Raw genomic sequence first — 22,163 nt, 5'->3', positions numbered from 1 at the left:
GTCGTGTACTGGCCCAACGACACAGTGCTCACATGAACAGTCACCATGAACGGCTTGCATTCTTCAATCAATATGTATTGGCGAGATGCCTTCTGCTGTCAAGAATTCAATGGCAACACATTGCTTATATTGCATTTACTGAGCGTCTGCACAGGATTCCATTCTATGTAGTGTAACACAACCATTCACTGCTGCAACTTTCTGATGGCAGAAGGGAAAACATTTCAGCACCAGTGCTGCCATCTATTGCCGAGTTATGAAGGTAGAGGCATTACTTTTCATTGAACCCTTGTATTTCAGTTACACGTTTTTCGTTTATTCGTCTTTTATACGTTCTCAGTAAAGTTTGCTCGAAATTAGGTTTGCTGTGAAAATACAGCAGTTTTGCATTGTTAACATGCGGCCTACTTCGAAATTCGAAGGTGTTCGTTCTTGTCAAACAATCTGCTTCAGAAACAGGGAAACTTTTCGTAACATCATTATGATGAAAGTGAACAAATTACAGAGGAGTTACCACAATTTGAGAGCATGGTTTATTCCCTAGGAGCAAGCACTCGAACAATAATCATTGTCAACGATGTAAAAGTGATTTAAGAAGTGGAGGTCCTTTCGAGGTATTTACAGTGATCTTTAAGTCTGAAACACAGTCGGGATCACTAATTCAGCTATTCATATTTTGCTGAGTTTCAGCAGCTGTTAAAACTATAAAACGTCTTTGGACAAAATATATTTTTCTCTCTCATACACAAACATAAGTGTATACATCAATAACACTACATAACAGTGCTAACTGGAACTTTATCTGAAGCTTACCTTCCTGAAGATATCATATGAAATGCAAATTCTAATTATTTTACTTAATTTCTCGTCTTTAAGTTTACATAATATACCAGGATCATTTTTCTTTTTTCTGCATTGTTGTGCAGTATGTTATTCATATTTCTCCAAGTGGCGGCCTGAACACCTGCAGACTTCTAACACACGAGTACAGGCTGTTACAAAAGAAACATTACAGTGCTTCCATTTCTCAAATGAGGTATAGAAATATTGTCAAATTTTCAGAAATTTAAAATAAATTAATGGATCTATTATAGTCCAGACACATTGAAAGACACTCTTTCAGCTTTCCCAATGGCGGGACTGCCTCATTGGACAAAGCATAATAAACATATTGAGTGAAAACAAAAACAGACCACGAAAGAGAAATGAGGGGAACGAACAAAAAGGACAATTAAGAACAGGAAAGATAGTAGCATGCATATAACAGACCTAAACATAGTAAACAAACAGATTAGACATTCGAGCAAAATTCTCCCTTTTTAGGAAACAAAGTACAGATGGCATTTTAAAATGGCAAGTGATCCTCTGATAGCGGCAAGGGAAACATCACGAATGAAGTCGTTGTTCAGCTGGAACTTCTTGCAGAAACTGACAAAGAGGCGAGGTATTGTGCCCCTAGCGCCAACCATTAGCCCAACTACTTCAATGGAGGTGAGGTGATATTTCTCCAAATAGAATGGAACTGTGGGCTCATAAATTCTGCATTTTTCTGAGTGGACTTCAGCGGGCTGTTGTTCCTTTGCCTCGAACCTGACTCTGGTCGATAATGTAGGCGGATGTAGAGCCTGGCGGAATGGCAAGCATGTCAATTCGCCGACAGGATCCCTCTTGAGAGATGCCATGGACTTCTTCGTGCACAGTGAGACCTTTCATCCTCAAGGCTTCGGCAATCATGGACCTGATTCTGTGATGTCTAGAGTTCCGCAATGTCTCGCTGAAAGGACAGGCACCCAAAACGTGGGTGAAGACATTAACTCGTTAATGTAAGCACAGAAACTTAATAGAAAACAATTGACACAAGTTTGGGGAGGGACGTGCCTCCCCCCCCATAACTCCGTCTATAAACAGCATATTAGTTGGAAAAATTATAAAAACCTTTGATAGATTGTAGACATTGATTTACAAAGGCTTAATGGTTTATATGTAGGAAGAGTGCTTCACTCAAAGTATAGCTGTATTAACATAATCGATCACATTTCCACAGAAATGAGAAAGAAAATAGCTGGAAATATAAAAATTAGTATCATTGTTGATGAATCTACTACTGTTAGTAACAAGCACATACAGCGCACAGTTCGGGTTATGAAATCCTCGATTGACCCTCCAGGTCACTATACAGAAGAATCTGTTTCTGCTGCGGAACGTCCAGATATTGGAGAAAAACTGGGGAGTATGAGGGTACAGTACATCAGTTATTCATAGATTTCAAAAAGGCATATGACTCTGTTAAGAGAGGAGTATTATGTGATATTCTTATTGAATTAGTTATTCCCAAGAAACTAGTTCGATTAATTGAAACGTCAGATGCTTTCCCACTTCACTGCAGGCGAAAGCAAGGAGATGCACTATCACCTTTACTTTTTAACTTTGCTCTAGAATATGCCATTAGGAAAGTCCAGGATAACAGAGAGGGTTTGGAATTGAACGAGTTACATCATTTACTTGTTTATGCGGATGAAGTGACTATGTTAGGAGAAAATCCACAAACGATTAGGGAAAACACGGGAATTTTACTTGAAGTAAGTAAAAAGATAGGGTTGGAAGTAAATCCCGAAAAGACAAAGTAGGTCATATGATTGTGTCTCGTAACCAGGATATTGTAGGAAATGGAAATTTATCCTTTGAAGAGGTGAAAAAATTCAAATATCTTGGAGCAACAGTAATAAATATAAATGATACTCGGGAGGAAATTAAACTCAGAATAAATGCTTGTTATTATTCGGTTAAGAAAGCTTTTGTCATCCAGTCTGCTGTCAAAAAATCTGAAAGTTAGAATTTATAAAACAGTTATATTACCGGTTGTTTTGTATGGTTGTGAAACTTGGACTCTCACTTTGAGAGTGGAACTGAGGTTAAGTTGTTTGAAAATAAAGTACTTAGGAAAATATTTGGGGCTAAGAGGGAGGAAGTTACAGGAGAATGAAGAAAGTTACATAGTGCAGAACTCCACGCATTTTATTCTTCACCTGACATAATTAGGAACATTAAATCCAGACGTTTCAAATGGGCAGGGCATGTAGCACGAATGGGCGAATCCAGAAATGCTTATAGAGTGTTAGTTTGGAGGCCGGAGGGAATAAAATCTTTGGGATGACCGCGACGTAGATGGGAGGATAATATTAAAATGGATTTGAGGGAGGTGGGATATGATGGTAGAGACTGGATTAATCTTGCTCAGGATAGGGACCGCTGGCGGACTTATGTGAGGGCGGCAATGAACCTCCGGGTTCCTTAAAAGCCCGTAAGTAAGTAGCTACGTTGGTAGCCGTAATTGTAACTTAGTTATTTTTTCTATTAAGTAACTAACTTAAAAGTAACTTACTCAATAGCCGTTTAATTCCAATTAAGCCGAAAATGGTGTTGCGAGATCGATGTAGCTTATCACGGTTCGAACCTCTGGCCTGATATTCTTACTGTCGTTAGTGAAGCAGGTGTATGGAGATTTATGTGAATGAATGGGCGTGTCGCATTAATTATCCGGTACTGGAAGGGCGCGAGGATGGAGTGTGGCTGCGGGCTGCCTCGGACCGGAAACCCATTCAGCCGGCTTCGGACCCGCACACTTTCTCTCTGGCGGTCGGCTGAGACGTCGGAAGTCACTTTTTGGTAACGAGGGGAGAGAGGAGGGAGTTAGTTTCTTAATAATGACGCTGTTGAATTAAAGAAAATAATGTGAAGCCATCGAGTGTCCATACCTGTTGAGTAACGGTTAGCGCGTCTAGCCGCGAAACCAGGTGGCCCGGGTTCGATTCCCGGTCGGGACAAGTTACCTGGTTGAGGTTTTTTCCGGGGTTTTTCCTCAACCCAATATGAGCAAATGCTGGGTAACTTTCGGTGTTGGACCCCGGGCACATTTCACTGGCATTATCACCTTAATCTCATTCAGACGCTAAATAACCTAAGCTGTTGATAAAGCGTCGTAAAATAACCTACTAAAATAAAAAAAAAAGCCATCGAGGCTTTCGAGGTTATGAACGTCGATCCAGCAGAGAAGTGGACTGCAGTGAACTTCTGTGTCGCCTTGCACCCGTGAATATTGGGAACATGAGACGGACGTACACACCGGGTTTGAACCCCCCTTGAACTTAAAAAAAAATATATATTATATTTCAATATACTCGTATTTTATTTAGTCTTTCCACAGATTTTCCTGTTATGTAAAGTGAAGCGTCTTACCTATTATATACAAATAACTAATTTTACATTCATTTATATAGTGTTCTGCCCAAGGGCAGGTCTTTCACTGCAAACCCAGCATTCTAAAAATCTTTCCTATTTTCTAACTTCTTTTTAGTCTCAGCATACTATCTATATATCTTAATGTCGTCTATCTTCTTCTGTCCCGAACTCTTCTCCCGTTCACCATTCCTTCCAGTGCATCCTTTAGTAGGCAGTTTCTTCTCAGTCAGTGACCCAGTCAATTCCTTTTCCTCTTCCTGATCAGTTTCAGCATCATTCTTTCTTCACCCACTCTCCCAACACATCTTCATTTCTTATTCTGTCTGTCCATTTCACAAGCTCAATCCTTCTCCTTGTCCACACGTGTGGAGTAACGGTTAGCGCGTTTAGCCGCGAAACCAGGTGGCCCGGGTTCGATTCCCGGTCGGGGAAAGTTACCTGGTGGAGGTTTTTTCCGGGGTTTTCCCTCAACCCAATATGAGCAAACGCTGGGTAACTTTCGGTGCTGGACCTCGGACTCATTTCACCGGCATTATCACTTTCATCTCATTCAGACGCTAAATAACCTAAGCTGTTGATAAAGCGTCATAAAATAACCTACTAAAGTTAAACAATCCTTCTCCTTATCCACATTTGAAGTGCTTCTAGTCGCTTCTCTTCACTTCGTCGTAATGTTCATGTTTCCGCCCCCATACAATGCCACACAAAGCACTTCACTAGTCTCTTCCTTAGTTCATTTTCCAGAAGATGCTCCTTTTTCTATTAAAAGCTTCCTTTGCCATTGCTATCCTCCTCTTGACTTCCTGGCAGCAGCTCATGTTACTGCTTATAGTACACCCCAAGTATTTGAAGCTGTCCACTTGCTGTACTGCCGCATTTCGAGTTCGCACGTTTACCTTACCATTTTTTTTATTAATGACGATTTCTTGACTGTTCGTCATTCACCCATGTCAAGCCAGTTGTGTAGACCAATTTACCGACAGAGTCGTTGCCCAAGGTACGCCATAGGAGACTAGTTTACGCTACATCCGCGATGACATGAGATATTATGATGGTGGAGATTATTTTGTTGGGATACCGCAGGGGATCCGGAGCTTGCGGAAAAAACTCCTGTGTTACCTGGACCTGGGTACGCCGGGATTGAACTCGGGTCCACAGTATTATAGGTCTAGAACTCTAGCCACTAGAGCATCGTGACGGCAGTTTCTTAATACTGAAGTTATGATTAAAAGTTTAAGTAGAAGGATTCACCGTGCATAATAAAAATAAACTCAGGTAAATCGTCATTTTGTATTTTGTAAATAAAGAGAAGAGTTGTTACACATAGCCATGTATTGTGGGTCCTTATCACCACGGCATGGCGCGTCCTCAGGTTGCGGATCGAGGAGACGGCCTCCAGATATGGAGGGTAGCTGTGAATATATTGAATAAGCAGTCGCGGACAACCGATGAGGGGTGGTCCTCCAGCTTGGGGGTTGGGCGAAGGGCTAACAACCCATCACCGTAAAAAACAGCTTGTTACGAATCCTTCAAATAAGCCTCGGAATGGGACTGATTCTCTGGCACGACCACAGCAAAGGAATAGACAGGGCATGTAGCACGTATGGGCGAATCCAGAAATGCATATAGAGTGTTAGTTGGGAGGCCGGAGGGAAAAAGACCTTTAGGGAGGCCGAGACGTAGATGAGAAGATAATATTAAAATGGATTTGAGGGAGGTGGGATATGATGATGGAGAATGGATTAATCTTGCTCAGGATAGGGACCAATGGCGGGCTTATGTGAGGGCGGCAATGAACCTCCGGGTTCCTTAAAAGCCAGTAAGTAAGTTACTCGTACATAGATACATAAAGTCCACACCTGTGGAGTAACGGTCAGCGCGTCTGGCTGCGAAACCAGGTGGCCCGGGTTCGAATCCCGGTCAGGGCAAGTTATCTGGTTGAGGTTTTTTCCGGGGTTTTCCCTCAACCCAATACGAGCAAATGCTGGGTAACTTTCGGTGCTGGACCCCGGACTCATTTAACCGGCATTATCACCTTCATATAATTCAGACGCTAAATAACCTAGATGTTGATACAGCGTCGTAAAATAACCCAATAAAATAAAAATAGATACATAATAGGCCTATATGTGCAAAAAATATATAAATTATATTGAAAATGTTATTTCTATCGAACTGTGATTTTGTTCTCTCTGTGTTTTTTAAATAAGTCAAATTTATGTATCGTAACGAAGACTTGTATAATCAACAGAACGGATTATGAAGCTGTACCTACTCGGAATAGGACCAGACAAGCTGCAAACAAACTAGAAAGACAACTTAAGGAGGCTAAACTGTTTGTCTATTCTCTAGTTTTGTATAGACTCCGATAGACATTGGGTTTGGTCCATGCATTGTCGGTTGCCGTTTTCCGAGGCGCACTGACTTATGTCGTACCGGTGTGCGTTCTGCAGTACTATTGGTCTGAACAGTTTTTACCAGCTCGGGGTTGGTAAGGGATGACAGGGGTTCAGTGCTGCGTCGTCTTCGGAGACGTGTGGTTGTGTGTTACGGCGACGGAATGAATTTTAATATTTAATTGTTAAAGATAATTGCTTTTGATACCATTATGTAAATAATTATATTGTGGAATTATATAAAAAGGAGTGGAGTGCAGCAAGAGCAGGTAAGACTAAACTGATGCTTCAAAACAGTGCAGCAATCTAATGGGATAGACAGTGAAACTTGTGTTACATTTTCACTAACGTTATGTTACAAATTTATTCTAAGAATTTTCGAACTACATAATTAAGAACATTAAGACATACGTATTTACAACTTTGTGTGTGCTTTTAGTGGAGATGATGCCAAACTTTAGAAATTTATTAAACCAAATTTAAGCTCTACCATCAACAGGTTCTGAACATCCAGCCATGATGATTACATCTTAAAGTTATATTACCGGTCTTTTTTGAAGGAAGGAAATTTCGGAGATTTTAATATTTTTCCTGTAAACTAAAATAATATCGAATGAAACATACTTAACATGATGAAATATTTCTACATATTATTTTTTCTATACAGTTTTAGCCATGTATGGTGGGTCCCTATCACCACGGCATGGCGCGTCCTCAGGTTGCGGATAGAGGAGACGGCCTCCAGATATGGAGGGTAGCTGCGAATATATTGAATAAGCAGTCGTGGACAGCCGATAAGGGGTGGTCCTCCAGCTTGGGGGTTGGGCGAAGGGCTAACAACCCATCACCGTAAAAAACAGCTTGTTACGAATTCCTACAGTAAGCCTCGGAATAGGACTGATTCTCTGGCACGACCACAGCAAAGGAATAAGGTTTTGAGATTTGGCACTTGGAACGTAACTAGTCTTTATAGAACAGGAGGGGTAACATTAGTAGCAAAAGAACTAGCTAGATATAGAATAGACTTTGTGGGAGTACAAGAGGTTAGGTTAGATGGGAATGGCATATCACAAATAGGAGACTACTTGTTGTATTATGGGGAAGGAAACAATAATCACCAATTAGGAACAGGATTCTTTGTTCATAAAAGAATAAAATCAGCAGTAAAAAAGGTCGAATTTATCAGTGACAGGTTATCATATTTAGTACTTAAGGGTAGATGGTGCGACATCATAGTTATAAATGCTCACGCCCCTACAGAAGAGAAAGACGACTATATAAAGGATAGCTTCTATGAGGAATTGGAACATACTTTTGATCAGTTCCCTAGATATCATATGAAAATTTTATTGGGGGATTTCAACGCTAAAGTAGGACGGGAGGATATTTTTAGACCAACTATTGGAAAAGAGAGCCTACACGCAATTAGTAGTGACAATGGAGTTAGATTAGTCAACTTTGCCACATCGAAAAATTTAATTGTCAAAAGTACAACATTCCCCCATAAGGATATACATAAATATACTTGGACTTCTCCAGATGGATTGACACACAACCAAATAGATCACGTCTTGATAGATAAACGGAGACATACTAGTATAGTAGATATTCGAACTTTCAGAGGTGCAGACTGTAATTCTGACCATTATTTGGTGATTGGAGAATTAAGAGAAAGATTATCAGTAGCCAAGCGAGTAGAGCAACAAGTTAATATTACTAAATTCAATATTTTGAAATTAAAGGACGAGGAAGCTAAGCAAAATTATCAGGTCGAAATTTCGAATAGGTTTGCCACTTTAGAAAGTTCCGACGAAGTTGAGAAAGAATTAGATGTTAATAGCGTGTGGGAAAATATCAGAGATAGTATCAAAATTGCAGCTGAGCAGAGCATAGGTTATTATGAAACTAAGAAAAAGAAACCGTGGTTTGATGAACATTGTTGCATGGTAGTAGAAAGAAGGAAACAGGCAAAATTGAAATTCTTACAGGATCCAGTTGAGGAGAATAGAGATAATTATTTCAATGAAAGACGGGAAGCAAGTCGTACACTTAGGAATAAAAAGAGAGGTTACTTGAAGGAAAAACTGAATGAGGTAGAAACAAATAGTAAGAATAAAAACATTCGAGATTTATATAAGGGTATAAAGGAATTTAAGAACGGATATCAGTCAAGGGTAAACGTGATCAAGGATGAGAATGGTGACTTGCTTGCAGACTCTTCATCAATCCTAAACAGATGGAAAAACTATTTTGCGCAACTACTAAATGTACATAGGCCAAATAGAAATGATCGGGACGATATTGAAATACAAACTGCTGAGCCATTTATACCCGAACCCACGATTTCAGAAGTCGAAATTGCGATAGAAAATCTGAAAAAGTACAAGTCTCCAGGTATCGATCAAATTCCAGCAGAATTAATACAAGAGGGTGGAAGTGCATTATATAGCGAAATTTATAAACTTGTACTTGCTATTTGGGAAAAGGAAATTGTACCAGAACAATGGAAGGAGTCCATAATTGTACCTATTTTTAAAAAGGGGGACAAAACGGACTGTGGTAACTTTCGAGGAATATCACTTTTGTTGACGTCGTACAAAATTTTGTCCAATATTCTTTTGAGGAGATTAACTCCGTACGTAGATGAAATTATTGGGGATCATCAGTGCGGTTTTCGGCGTAATAGATCGACTATTGATCAGATTTTTTGTATTCGGCAGATAATGGAGAAAAAATGGGAGTATAAGGGTACAGTACATCAGTTATTCATAGATTTCAAAAAGGCATATGACTCGGTTAAGAGGGAAGTATTATATGATATTCTTATTGAATTTGGTATTCCCAAGAAACTAGTTCGATTAATTAAAATGTGTCTCAGTGAAACATACAGCAGAGTCCGTATAGGTCAGTTTCTATCTGATCCTTTTCCAATTCACTGCGGGCTAAAGCAGGGAGATGCACTATCACCTTTACTTTTTAACTTCGCTTTAGAATATGCCATTAGGAAAGTTCAGGATAACAGGCAGGGTTTGGAATTGAACGGGCTACATCAGCTTCTTGTCTATGCAGATGACGTGAATATGTTAGGAGAAAATACACAAACGGTTAGGGAAAACACGGAAATTTTACTTGAAGCAAGTAAAGCGATCGGTTTGGAAGTAAATCCCGAAAAGACAAAATATATGATTATGTCTCGTGACGGGAATATTGTACGAAATGGAAATATAAATATTGGAGATTTATCCTTCGAAGAGGTGGAAAAATTCAAATATCTTGGAGCAACAGTAACAAATGTAAATGACACTCGGGAGGAAATTAAACGCAGAATAAATATGGGAAATGCCTGTTATTATTCGGTTGAGAAGCTCTTATCATCCAGTCTGCTGTCCAAAAATCTGAAAGTTAGAATTTATAAAACAGTTATATTACCGGTTGTTCTATATGGCTGTGAAACTTGGACTCTCACTCTGAGAGAGGAACATAGGTTAAGGGTGTTTGAGAATAAGGTGCTTAGGAAAATATTTGGGGCTAAGCGGGATGAAGTTACAGGAGAATGGAGAAAGTTACACAACACAGAACTGCACGCATTGTATTCTTCACCTGACATAATTAGGAACTTGAAATCCAGACGTTTGAGATGGGCAGGGCATGTAGCACGTATGGGCGAATCCAGAAATGCATATAGAGTGTTAGTTGGGAGACCGGAGGGAAAAAGACCTTTAGGGAGGCCGAGACGTAGATGGGAGGATAATATTAAAATGGATTTGAGGGAGGTGGGGTATGATGATAGAGACTGGATTAATCTTGCACAGGATAGGGACCGCTGGAGGGCTTATGTGAGGGCGGCAATGAACCTTCGGGTTCCTTAAAAGCCATTTGTAAGTAAGTATACAGTTTGGAGTCCACCCCTGTGGAGTAACGGTCAGCGGGGTTGGCCGCGATAACAGGTGACCGGGGTTCGATTTCCGGTCGGGGCAATTTACCTGGTTGAGGATTTTTCCGGGGTTTTCCGTCAACTCAATATGAGCAAATGCTGGGTAATTTTCGGTGCTGAACCCCGGACTCATTTCACCGGCATTATCACCATCTCATTCAGACGCTAAATAACCTAAGATGTTGATAAAAGCATCGTAAAATAACCTACTAAAAAAAAAAAGTTTGGAGGCTGACGCCTGCGTATTTAGAATAGCTAAACTATCCCTTCGTACTCCGGTTACACTGAAGACAAATTCATAAATCTGTATTCCGCATTAATAAATAAATTAGGCCTACAGTGCAATCGTCCAAAATTCAAACTAATGACTTCTGTGTCGCTGTCAACAAAGTCTAGAAGCTACCAGTGTAGTTTGAGAGGTAGCGCGTTTGCCTGCAGATCCGGAGTTGTGATCGGGCGCTGGTTCGATTCCCGCCTGGGCTGATTACCCGAGTTGGTTTTTCCGAGGTTTTCCCAAACCGTAAGGCCAATGTCAGATAATCTCATCTCACCAAATACCACTTTGTTATCACGAATTCCATCGACGCTAAATAACCAAATAGTTGATACAGCGTCGTGAAATAACTAAGTAAAAATATAAAATTTTTTTGGCACATAGGCTTTCACGGCCGGTGTCTATGTGATGAAGATTTTCCGGGCTAAGATGCAGTGGTCTACTAGTAGAAACGACCCCAGTAGGCCACGGCATCTCAGCCCGGGAAACCTTCGTCACATAATATTTTTATTGTCTTGATGGAAAATGCGACAACGAATTTCCTTCGGTTTTCGAAAGTAAGGTCATGAAATCGTTTTAGTTAATGCAGTAACAGTTACATTTTTGTGCGTTTCTCATGTCTGTGTACGGATCACAAAGCCCTAGAGGTCGCTCAGCAACTGCTGCAGCCCAATTTAACGCAGGCTACTGCGCATCTTTGTTACGTGCACATCGGTTCGCTACAGCGTAACGTACATGAACTACGGGTTCTTACGCGTTTAGCATGAAACAATACTGATGCTAGGAGGACCCAGAATATTGCATATTAACAATATGTTAAGAAGTTCAGTAAGGACGATTACATGAGCGAATGGACAGACGAAACTAGATGGGTAGGTGGAGGGAGACTGTCGGAAATGTGGACAACAATATGAGTATAGGATGAATGAAGTGACGGACTGGGATGGATGAATATGCGTATAGGATGAATGAAGTGACGGACTGGGATGGATGAATATGCGTATAGGATGAATGAAGTGACGGACTGGGATGAGTGAATATCAGTATAGCATGAATGAAGTGACGGACTGGGATGGATGAATATGAGTATAGCATGAATGAAGTGACGGACTGGGATGGATGAATATGAGTATAGGATGAATGAAGTGACGGACTGGGATGGATGAATATGAGTATAGCATGAATGATGTGACGGACTGGGATGGATGAATATGAGTATAGGATGAATGAAGTGACGGACTGGGATGGATGAATATGAGTATAGAGTGAATGAAGTGACGGACTGGGATGGATGAATATGAGTATAGCGTGAATGAAGTGACGGACTGGGATGGATGTATATGAGTATAGCATGAATGAAGTGACGGACTGGGATGAGTGAATATGAGTATAGCATGAATGAAGTGACGGACTGGGATGGATGAATATGAGTATAGCATGAATGAAGTGACGGACTGGGATGGATGAATATGAGTATAGCGTGAATGAAGTGACGGACTGGGATGGATGAATATGAGTATAGGATGAATGAAGTGACAGACTGCGATGGATGAATATGAGTATAGCATGAATGATGTGACGGACTGGGATGGATGAATATGAGTATAGGATGAATGAAGTGACGGACTGGGATGGATGAATATGAGTATAGCGTGAATGAAGTGACGGATTGGGATGGATGAATATGAGTATAGCATGAATGAAGTGACGGACTGGGATGGATGAATATGAGTATAGCATGAATGATGTGACGGACTGGGATGGATGAATATGAGTATAGGATGAATGAAGTGACGGACTGGGATGGATGAATATGAGTATAGCGTGAATGAAGTGACGGATTGGGATGGATGAATATGAGTATAGCGTGAATGAAGTGACGGACTGGGATGGATGTATATGAGTATAGCGTGAATGAAGTGACGGACTGGGATGGATGAATATGAGTATAGCATGAATGAAGTGACGGACTGGGATGGATGAATATGAGTATAGCGTGAATGAAGTGACGGACTGGGATGGATGTATATGAGTATAGCGTGAATGAAGTGACGGACTGGGATGGATGAATATGAGTATAGCATGAATGAAGTGACGGACTGGGATGGATGAATATGAGTATAGCGTGAATGAAGTGACGGACTGGGATGGATGAATATGAGTATAGCGTGAATGAAGTGACGGACTGGGATGGATGAATATGAGTATAGCATGAATGAAGTGACGGACTGGGATGGATGAATATGAGTATAGGATGAATGAAGTGACAGACTGGGATGGATAAATATGAGTATAGCATGAATGATGTGACGGACTGGGATGGATGAATATGAGTATAGGATGAATGAAGTGACGGACTGGGATGGATGAATATGAGTATAGCGTGAATGAAGTGACGGACTGGGATGGATGAATATGAGTATAGCGTGAATGAAGTGACGGACTGGGATGGATGTATATGAGTATAGCGTGAATGAAGTGACGGACTGGGATGGATGTATATGAGTATAGCATGAATGAAGTGACGGACTGGGATGGATGTATATGAGTATAGCGTGAATGAAGTGACGGAATGGGATTGATGAATATGAGTATAGCATGAATGAAGTGACGGACTGGGATGGATGTATATGAGTATAGCATGAATGAAGTGACGGACTGGGATGGATGTATATGAGTATAGCATGAATGATGTGACGGACTGGGATGGATGAATATGAGTATAGCATGAATGAAGTGACGGACTGGGATGGATGAATATGAGTATAGCGTGAATGAAGTGACGGACTGGGATGGATGTATATGAGTATAGCGTGAATGAAGTGACGGACTGGGATGGATGAATATGAGTATAGCATGAATGAAGTGACGGACTGGGATGGATGAATATGAGTATAGCGTGAATGAAGTGACGGACTGGGATGGATGAATATGAGTATAGCGTGAATGAAGTGACGGACTGGGATGGATGAATATGAGTATAGCATGAATGAAGTGACGGACTGGGATGGATCAATATGAGTATAGCATGAATGAAGTGACGGACTGGGATGGATGAATATGAGTATAGCGTGAATGAAGTGACGGACTGGGAAGGATGAATATGAGTATAGCATGAATGAAGTGACGGACTGGGATGGATGAACATGAGTATAGCATGAATGAAGTGACGGACTGGGATGGATGTATATGAGTATAGCATGAATGAAGTGACGGACTGGGATGGATGAATGAGTATAGCATGAATGAAGTGACTGACTGGGATGGGTGAATATGAGTATAGCATGAATGAAGTGACGGACTGGGATGGATGAATATGAGTATAGCATGAATGAAGTGACGGACTGGGATGGGTGAATATGAGTATAGCATGAATGAAGTGACGGACTGGGATGGGTGAATATGAGTATAGCATGAATGAAGTGACGGACTGGGATGGATGTATATGAGTATAGCATGAATGAAGTGACGGACTGGGATGGGTGAATATGAGTATAGCATGAATGAAGTGACGGACTGGGATGGGTGTATATGAGTATAGCATGAATGAAGTGACGGACTGGGATGGATGAATATGAGTATAGCATGAATGAAGTGACGGACTGGGATGGATGAATATGAATATAGCATGAATGAAGTGACGGACTGGGATGGATGAATGTGAGTATAGCATGATTGAAGTGACGGACTGGGGTGGATGAATATGAATATAGCATTAATGAAGTGACGGACTGGGATGGATGAATATGAGTATAGCGTGAATGAAGTGACGGACTGGGATGGATGAATATGAGTATAGCATGAATGAAGTGACGGACTGGGATGGATGAATATGAGTATAGCATGAATGAAATGACGGACTGGGGTGAATGAATATGAGTGTAGCATGAATGAAGTGACGGACTGGGATGGATGAATATGAGTGTAGCATGATTGAAGTGACGGACTGGGATGGATGAATATGAGTATAGCATGAATGAAGTGACGGACTTGGATTGATGAGCGTGTATAGGATTAACGAAATAATGCCCTGGTGTTACAAGGAGTAAAACAGTCGTCAGTTGCTGTACCCCTAGACCTCCAATGCGTAAAAAGTGTGCTACGGACTTCCCTACCAGAGCTAACGTCTGTCGGTGGAAGCTACAACCGTGTCGTGAACTCTGATATTGTTAACAAGATTTTATTCACCGAGGGAACATGGTTTACTCGTGATAGTATTTTTAATTGCCATAATTATTACATTTGGTCTGACGAAAGTCACATGTAATTCATAGTCATGACGTCAGTAACGTTCCTCTTTAAACGTGTGGGTAGCAATACCAGGCGAGCTTCTGATTATTATTATTAGGCCACGCGTTCTTTTTTTTTTAGTAGGTTATTTTACGACGCTGTATCAACATCTTAGGTTATTCAGCGTCTGAATGAGATTAAGGTGATGATACCGGTGAAATGAGTCCGTGGTCTAGCACCGAAAGTTACCCAGTATTTTCTCATATTGGGTTGAGGGAAAATCCAGGGAAAAACCTCAACCAGGTAACTTGCCCCGACCGGAAATCGAACCCGGACCACCTGGTTTGGCGGCCAGATGAGCTAACCGTTACTCCACAGGTGTGGACCCACGCGTTCTTCCAAATAACCTAACGGTACCTCCAGTTCCTACAGTGTATTCTTTCTAGCACTTTCCTCTTCAGGATATTGTATGTGGTGTATGTATTTTGCTATAAACGTGATGCATATAACTCGAAATGATCGACGAAGTACTGTTCGAAGTGAATCTGTACCTTGGCCTCCTTGATCACCTGACTTAAGCTATTTTGCTATTTGTATCTAGGGTTCTGTGAAAAGCGTAGTGTTAATCCCACAACTCTACAGTTGCTACAGTTGTTGGAGCATACATACATACATACATACATACATACATACATACATAATACATACATAGCCTACATACATACATACATACATACATACATACATACATACATACATACATACAATTATAACTAAGCCTATGTTGTGAGGAAAAGCAGAAGAGGAGAATGTTAAAGAATGAAATACAGAACGTCAGTTATCTGAACGGGTACTTAACAAACCAGCCAAAAGAAGACTGTTCGGAAAACGAATCAATCATATAAATTCCAAAACTAGAATAATTTTTATTTTTTAAGAAATTCGATTCGAAAACTTCGGCCCAAGAACCTGGTACTTCCGTGTCGTCTGCTTCTGTCTTAAGTAATAATGTTGTTGTTTCACGTCATACAGATATAGTACACTGTATACAGTAGTCTTTGCCAATAAAGATAGTGATATTTCATTTCCCCAGATAAGTAGAAGATAGTAAGAGGTACATTGGAATAATTTATCGAAAAATATTATCTATTATTTTAAAATAGTTTTTATATATATAAAAAGTTTTTAAAACATTTTCAAATTGTGCTGTATGACTTTCAATTTTCCATCATCTCTTCCAAGAGCAGATCGAAACCGAGTGCACATGACTTATGACTGCTGTAGTTGTTGAAGTAATGACCCTGTTGACTCTTTGCATTGAACTTCATCGATTAAATAACTGGGCGGTAAAATACAATAAACTGCCCGGGCTGCAGAATGTCTACATACGGCCCTGGCAGCGATATCACGATTTGAGCACGCGGAAACGTCCTGGAAGCGTCTGTGTGCTCTAGATCTAACTGCTGTGATGCATCAAGTAGTGTTGTGTTCGCAAGGGATATACAAACTGGACGTAGGGAGGAAGTTGTACATTTGTGTTCATGCATATGAAAAGGGACCACTTGCCGGCTTCTAGTTTCAGATATAATTAAAAAAAAACAAAGAGAGGATTCAAACTGGTGAATTTTTATATGCGTTTGATATGATCACACCCTAAGCAATAAACTGTATCAATATTAAAGTCCTACGTCAACTGGATCATGCTCAAATCATTGTCTTTATCTGAAACTAAAAGCTGCCAAGTGGTCTCTTTTCACATGCACGCACACATTCATTAAAAGAATTAACAATTTGTGATAATTACATTTATTTATTTTATAATTTCTCTTCTAAATTGTTTATGAAACTTTGTATAGAAGTTATATGTTTTCTGCATAAACTCTGATTATGTTTGTACAGGGACATCATTTTATTTTTACTAATATTTCTAATATTAACCTGGCTATACCTTTGGATTAACGATTGAGAATCGAAAACACAGTTTGCTATCCTCTTCCACGACTGGAGTTCGATGATACTGGCGTAAAATACAAACAAATCACTTTACTAGGTATAGGAGGGAAGAAAAGTAGTTCATCCATTTACGTAAAGTAGGAAATATCGCTATTTTGAGTTTGATAATTTCATTAGGTTTTTGTTTAATCAAAATACAGTACTGTATTAACAGTAAGTGTTTTTACTCACGAACTGAGCTATCCATTCGGACGTATTCATTATGCAGTGTATATTATACTGTCTATAGCATATTAGCGTATAATATAGAGAATGAAGTTAAATTGAAAAATAATCATAATATGGATATTTAAACACTATTTTGAAAATGGTGGCCGTTTATTTCGATACAGGCTTCAGTTCTAATGTGCATATTATCGCACTATAGACTATTATACGTAATTCCAAATACCAGGTTGGTACTTCGTATCAGTAACTCATGTTCAAATAATCCTGGACCTACTCTATAAAAGAGACCTTACGTACTGTAAATTCAATCTTCATTTCTGCCCGACCCGCACAGATAAAATTACTCAGACATGCTATCTACTGTCCGTCCAAGTGGTTTTGTCGCAGGGTCGTAGAAAGGAGGGGAATCACGTGACAGTTAATTACTTAACGAGGCCCTTTTATTTAAATAATTTTAAACAGTTGTATAATATTACGTAGACGTCCAATTCCTAACAGAAATTAATGTTTTCAGAAAAGAGCTAAGACAGCCCAGCCTTTATAGAGGGGCGAGCAGAAGCGGGTGGGGGAAACCGGCATGCGACATAGGCAATCGGACGACAATCCCTGTGCGAAAATATGATTCAATATTGAAAGCTCTTTCGTCACTGGGAATCGCGAACATATTTCTGGAACGTACTATACTCACTCAGTACGGTTTGTGTTTACTATGACCTTAAGGCGACTTTGACTGTATACGCTTGGTTCTGTGTGGAGAACGGTTGGAAGTTTACTAGTAGAGGGGGTGGGAGTGAAGTACGTTAAAAACTCAGGTACAATAAAAATTGAAGTAAAAATAAAATGATGTCCGTGTATAAGAGAAAATACTACTTTATACCAAGAGTGTGTTTTTAGACAAAATTAATAACTTCTCTCCTAATAGATTTTTATGAAGCTTTGTACACAACTTAGAAGTAGGATACAAACGTAATGAGAGTTCGTACACAAAAAATATGTAGCTATTGTACAGACCCAGAAACAAAATTTGAGCACCTGAATTTTCTAAGTTCCAATTATAACATACTGCGCATGCTCAGTGTTTTGGGCCACTTGAATTTTGTTTCTGGGTCTATACAAAATTTCATAAAAAAAAAACTATTCTATAAGGGAGAAGTTGTTAATTTGTCCAGCTAGGTTTGCGTTCTGGCCTATTGTGCGCTGCCTTGGTTAACAACAAATTGGACTTGAAGGGCCGTATTCATAGACATTTTTAGCGCGGGTTTCCGGTGGATGATCAGCGTTTTTCGTATTCATAAACCAGTGTTAGCGATGGGATATGATTTGAATTCTGTACTAGTAACCAGTGGATAGCCGGGGCTAGCTTAGTACGCTCGTAGCGCGTGCTGCGAAATGTCTATGAATACCACCCTAATTTTCTGAATGGCGACACTCGTAAGGGAATTCGCAATAATTTAAGGGCGGAAGAAGAGTGATGCCAACTTCGCATTGTTCACGCGAGCCAGCCTAGATCACAGCTGCTCGTGCAAAAGCTAGACTTGCCACCGACATTCTTCTCCAGTCTGGCAGCTCACGAGTATCCAGGGAAGCCCACACTCAGCAAGTCCTGTACCAAACGCACAAGCAACAAAAGCTGTAGTCAGAATACGAGGCAGACATGATTTTTTGCAGTGAAAGTGGCGAGAGTGCTTAGAGAAAGTTGGGCCGACACGTTCGTAGGCAGGCGGCATCTCTGGGCCGTAATCACGTGTGCGACGCCCACCCACGATCCGCCTGTTGTGCGCTATGAGTGCAGACACGCCTCTTGCTTGCCCGCGGGCGGCGGCGTCTTTACTGACGGAACTCCGCAGTTCCTCGTCACCAAAATTTGTCTTTAGGTTGCAGGTGCTAAATAATAATAATAATAATAATAATAATAATAATAATAATAATAATAATGATTATTTTGAATTTTATTCAGCTTCCTCCAAGTGAAGGCTGCCTAGAAGACAAAACTTACCATAAAATTGTTTTTTTTTTTTTTTTTTTTTTTTTTTTTTAGTAAATGGTAGGTACACAATTATAATGAAAAAAAAACAATGGAGAAATAACACAATTATAAATAATTGAAGACGACTAAACAAAAGATCATTATTTCCAGAAGAAACATAAAATTTCCTAGTACGGTATCTATTTGCTATCAGGTGATCACAGTCGTCTATTTAGCACTAGTTGCAAGACCCAACTTAAGTGAGCAAATCGCCATAGGAAAAGATCAATCTATTTACGTGTAGAGATGGTTTCTTAGGATTTTTATAGATCCCTTCACTGCAGACAGAGATACTTCAGTGACAAGAGTTTTTCCTAGACCAAACTGCTTGCAAAAATGCGCGAATCTTTTTGTGATGGTTCCTCTAGCCCCAATCAGTAATCCAATAACTTCGATCGATGTTATAATATGGTATAGTGGAGTCTTATATGTCGCATTTTTCCTGATGTACCTCAGTAGGTTGATTTTCGCACTTTTTTTTTTTTTTCGTAATGAGTGATCAGGAAGAGAATACACTGCAAGAAATGGTTAACGAGAGAAATGTTCAGGGCAGATGAAGATGATAGACGACATTAAGATATATGGATCATATGCGGAGACTAAGAGGAAGGCAAAACATACGGAAGATTGGAGAATGCTGTGTTTGCAGTGAAAGACCTGTCCTTCCGCAAATCCAGCATTCTCCAATCTTTCCTATTTTCCGCTTTCTCTTAGGCTCCGCCTACGAACTATCATCTGATATCTTCTTCTGTCCCGAACTCTTCTCCCGTTCACCATTCCTTCCAGTGCATCCTTCAGTAGGCAGTTTCTTCTCAGCCAGTGACCCAGCCAATTCCTTTTCCTCTTCCTGATCAGTTTCAGCATCATTCTTTCTTTACCCACTGTTTCTAGCACAGCTTCATTATTTTATTTATTAATAATGAATAATTATTTATTTTAAAATGAAAATACATTGAAATACAGGTCCACACCTGTGGAGTAACGGTCAGCGCGTCTGGCCGGAAAACCAGGTGGCCCGGGTTCGAATTCCGGTCGGGGCAAGTTACCTGGTTGAGGTTTTTCCGGGGTTTTCCCTCAACCCAATACGAACAAATTTTGTTATTCTAGATTTAATTTGTAATTCAGTAAATATAAAATATTCTTTGTTTCTCTATGATAAATTATCTAGCTTTAATTATTCAAGTAATCTTTTCGTACTTTGATTTTATTGTAATTGTAAATTTAATACTAATTGTAATATTATTTGTAATTGTAATTGTAAATTTAATACTAATTGTAATTTTATTGTTGATATTGTAGTTGGAATCTCCTGGTAGAGGGGCAGAGAAGGCCTGACGGCCTTATCTCTACCAGGTTAAATAAATAAATACTACTACTAATACTACTAACAAATGCTGGGTAACTTTCGGTGCTGGACCCTGGACTCATTTCACCGGCATTATCACCTTCATTTCATTCAGACGCTAAATAACTAGATGTTGATACAGCGTCGTAAAATAACCCAATAAAATAAAAAAAAATTGAAATACAGTGGATCCTGAAAGTGCAATGATTTCAAAATATAGACCCATTTAGCAATATTACTAGTTTTATTGTAATTAGTAAAGAACGTAGGCGGAGAGAGAAGTTTCCTTGGGGGGGGGGGGCAAAGGAAAACCATAGAACCCCGATATAACGAGGATATGGGGGACATCATTTACCTCCCTCCCCTGTTATAGCTTGACTTTGGTACAGTATATCGAAATATAATCATTTAATAAAGATATTTTCGGAGGGCATGTTTCTTGCAGTGTTACATCCATACACATGTTGTCACCGATCGGTATTTTTATAACATATTCACAACAATAAATTGAAAGTAAAATTGTAACAAAATATATAGACAATTTTACATTTAATCTATCTGTTTATTTCAAAAAGCTAGATATCATATGAAACGTAATTTCTAATTATTTTATTTAATCTCGTCTTAAAGTCTACACATTATACCGGGATCACTTTTCTTTTTCTGCATTGTTGTGCAGTATGTTATTCATACTGTAATTCTCCAAGTAGAGGCCTGAACACCTCCAGACTTCTAACACATGAGTACAGGCTGTTACAGAGAAATATTACAGAGGTATAGAAATTCTTATACATTCAGAAATTTAAAATAAATATTATAGTCCAGACACATGATCTGAAGACATTGTTTCGTCAATTTAAGCACAGAAAATTAATCATAAACAAAAGCGAGAAAAATCTTTTGAATTCAATATTTTCTAACGTTAGTAGAAAAAAAAAAAGAGTTCACATGAGTTTGGGGGACAATGCCCACCATGTTCCCCCATAACGCCGCCTATGGTAAAGAATACAATTAATAAAGGAAATGAAGTAAAACAAAATGTGGAACTATCTAGTAGTTATTAATTGCAGCTATATAATTTGGCATTTGTGAAACAAAATAAGTCAATTTCTTTTATAGAAGTAATTGCATGGCATGAAATAAATTAAATGCCGAAAAAAACAATAATCCATAGGTCTCTTTAAGGAATGAAGTACCTAAACAATAATCCATGGGTCTCTTTAAGGAATGAAGTACCTAAACAATAATCCATGTGTCTCTTTAAGGAATGAAGTACCTAAACAATAATCCATGTGTCTCTTTAAGGAATGAAGTATCTAAACAATAATCCATGGGTCTCTTTAAGGAATGAAGTACCTAAACAATAATCCATGGGTTTCTTTAAGGAATGAAGTACCTAAACAATAATCCATGGGTTTCTTTAAGGAATGAAGTACCTAAACAATAATCCATGGGTCTCTTTAAGGAATGAAGTACCTAAACAATAATCCATGGGTCTCTTTAAGGAATGAAGTACCTAAACAATAATCCATGGGTCT

General features: G+C 39.5%; 1 long non-coding RNA gene across 1 annotated transcript in view; it reads left to right on the top strand.

The window, feature by feature from the left end:
• Positions 1-6,737: 6,737 nt before the first annotated feature.
• The window catches only part of LOC138702330 (uncharacterized), a 62,435-nt gene continuing 47,009 nt past the window's right edge, over positions 6,738-22,163 (top strand). The window contains exon 1 of the long non-coding RNA XR_011332839.1: positions 6,738-6,904. This is a non-coding gene — a long non-coding RNA (uncharacterized lncRNA). The remainder of the gene's footprint in view (positions 6,905-22,163) is intronic.

The sequence above is a fragment of the Periplaneta americana genome, chromosome 6, assembly GCF_040183065.1.
Source record: "Periplaneta americana isolate PAMFEO1 chromosome 6, P.americana_PAMFEO1_priV1, whole genome shotgun sequence".
In the NCBI taxonomy this organism is placed as follows: domain Eukaryota; kingdom Metazoa; phylum Arthropoda; class Insecta; order Blattodea; family Blattidae; genus Periplaneta; species Periplaneta americana.
The sequence above is the reverse complement of the archived record's forward strand: the minus strand, read 5'-3'. Positions and strand labels throughout refer to the sequence as shown.